At 42.2% G+C, this 2,470-nt stretch overlaps 1 non-coding gene across 1 annotated transcript; it reads right to left on the reverse strand.

Moving 5' to 3' along the window:
- Positions 1-2,148: 2,148 nt before the first annotated feature.
- Positions 2,149-2,251, reverse strand: LOC124596741. The gene has a single exon (XR_006978380.1). It is a non-coding gene; the product is annotated as a U6 spliceosomal RNA (small nuclear RNA).
- Between the last annotated feature and the right edge of the window lie 219 nt (positions 2,252-2,470).

The raw sequence follows: 2,470 nt of genomic DNA on the forward strand, positions 1-2,470 counted from the left end.
AAGAGCGTAAAGCAGTGTTTATCTCGACAAAATCATTGTTTTTGCACAAACTATTTAACTTAAAAATACCAAGCAAATGAATGGAAAGTTGAGGAAATTTATGTACAAATTGATGTATGATACATGCGTATAGTGTTAAATTATAGTTTTTACCTATGTTTCAGCAGTTGTGTGCACTTGACTCAGGACAAAGCGAGGGATTAAATGGGTGGTAGCCATCTCGTGTGGGGCATATCGTTTGGCATTCGTGGAGCAGTCGGCTTTCAGTATGTATAAGCGATGCAGAGATAATGTTTCGAGTGTGTCGAAATTCCTTTATGTATTGAATTGTGGGTTTGTAAATTCGCGCGTGTCAGTAGCGAATACTTCGACATATTATCAGCCTGTGAACTTTGAATATTTCGTGTTCGGTGAACTAATCTGAACTCTAAAGCTTTACTGCTGTTATTTGCGAGTGATCTGCACTCGTAATTTAACTAGCTCACAATCGAGGAAACACAAACTTGCACTAACCGAACTTTGATTAATTGTTCGACATTTTTCCGGAAGTTTACGCGATACATAAAGTGTGGTACAGTTCCAGTTTAGTTTGAGCTCTCGCACAGATATTTATTAATTCTATATATGAAGATAGTAACTGTTCTCGAAAGAACAGATAGCATTGATGACTGTGCAGTTTCTCTACAATAAACGATAAGTAACTGAAACCCTCAGCTACCGACAGTGTTTTTGACATAGCAGGAGGTCCCGGGTTCGAGTCCCGGTCGGGGCACACATTTTCAGCTGTCCCCATCAAGGTATGTCAACAACACCTGTCAGCAGCTGAGGGTTTCAATTAATTATCGTTTATTCTAGAGAAGCTACAAGGTCATCAATGGTATCTGTTCCTTCGAGAACTGTTACTATCTTCATATATAATTAAATGGCTACCCGGCCATTGACCTTCATCTGTGCGAGTGCGCACAGGTTGCCAGAACTCTTACGGGAATCATCAACTTAAGTGGGCGCGAGTAACGAGTGGATGGGCAAAGTATCTATTAGGAACATTACGTATGTAGATTGTGGACAGCTGGGAATGTGGGTCTCACTGGAAGCGTGCAAGGGATAAGTCCCTGCAGTCGCACTATTCATCTGTGCCCTCGGTGGTTCAGATGGGTAGCCGGCACGGTAACTCAGCGTGTTCGGTCAGAGGGTTAGTTGCCCTCTGTAATAAAAAAACTGAGATAATGGATCAACTACGAAGTGAAACCGGTGTCTTGCGACGTTCGCACCGATCAGATACAACGAACGAAAACGAACAAAATGAGACTACAAAAAAAAAAAAAAAAATGGTTAGAGCGTCTGCCATATAAGCAGGAGATCCCAGGTTCGAGTCCCGGTCGCGGCACACATTTTCACCTGTGCAACCCCCCTGAAGCTGCGGGTGCTATTCCCTTTGCTCACTACACCTATGATTCTAGATGATATTTTATAATCAGTGGCGACCTAAGCCGCATTTATCGACAATGTCACTCCAAGCCGCCATTGTACAGCCAAGGTGAAAACTTCTTGACGTGTTATTAAAAGACTGTTTACGGTGATAAGTGCACTTATATTTGGAAAACGTCCCAACGTTGTGTAGACTCCATTCAAAAAGTACAAATCTGAAGCTTCAGCGTAGTAACCACCTGCAGTTTCCATCAGATCTTCATTGGATTCAAAGCATTTTCAGGTGTCAAGATACGGAAATAGGAGTAAGTCAGATAAGCAAAACTAGTGAACTAGATGGATGCACAACACTTCGAACTTTAAACCCCACAACTGGCCTATTGTCAAAGAACCTTTGGGTACAGCATCCTGACGAAGATGAAATCCACATGTCTTGATCGACGCTACTTCTCAGACATCTGTCACCAGTTTGTCTAGAGGACTTCAACATATTTGTTTCCAGAATGACTTTTCACTCTGCAGTGGTGACTGGGCTGATACGCAATTTCCAGACACATTAAACCTGTGTTCCAGATCGAGACTCGAACTGGGGACATTCTTTTTTTGAGGGCAAATGCTCTACCAACTTCTATTACTTTCCTGTAATTGTTGTTTTAATTGTTTCTTTAGTATTTTACTTCTTTAGTTCCTTTTGATTTTAAATTTTTGACCCATTATTTTTTTAACGTGGAACGCTTCATGATTTTTCGTGTAATCCTTTCGCAGCGGCCATACTAATCTTCTGTGTATCTTTCCAATTTTAGTATATTTGGCACTGAAACAAGTACGAGTATGAATGCCTTCCAAGGCAAGTCATTCTTCAATTACTCCTGGCGTACTTCATGACGAAAGTGTTCACGTATGAACAGTCGGGTGTTAGTTTCCAACGGGCACAATATTTCGGCAAGCAACCACGTTGCCATCATCAGCTGCGCTGAAGAACTGACCGCCAAGGAGCAGGCGCTGGGCTTTTATGTCCTCCCCCCCCCCCCCAAACCCCCAC

The sequence above is a fragment of the Schistocerca americana genome, chromosome 2 (genome assembly GCF_021461395.2).
Source record: "Schistocerca americana isolate TAMUIC-IGC-003095 chromosome 2, iqSchAmer2.1, whole genome shotgun sequence".
Lineage (NCBI taxonomy): Eukaryota > Metazoa > Arthropoda > Insecta > Orthoptera > Acrididae > Schistocerca > Schistocerca americana.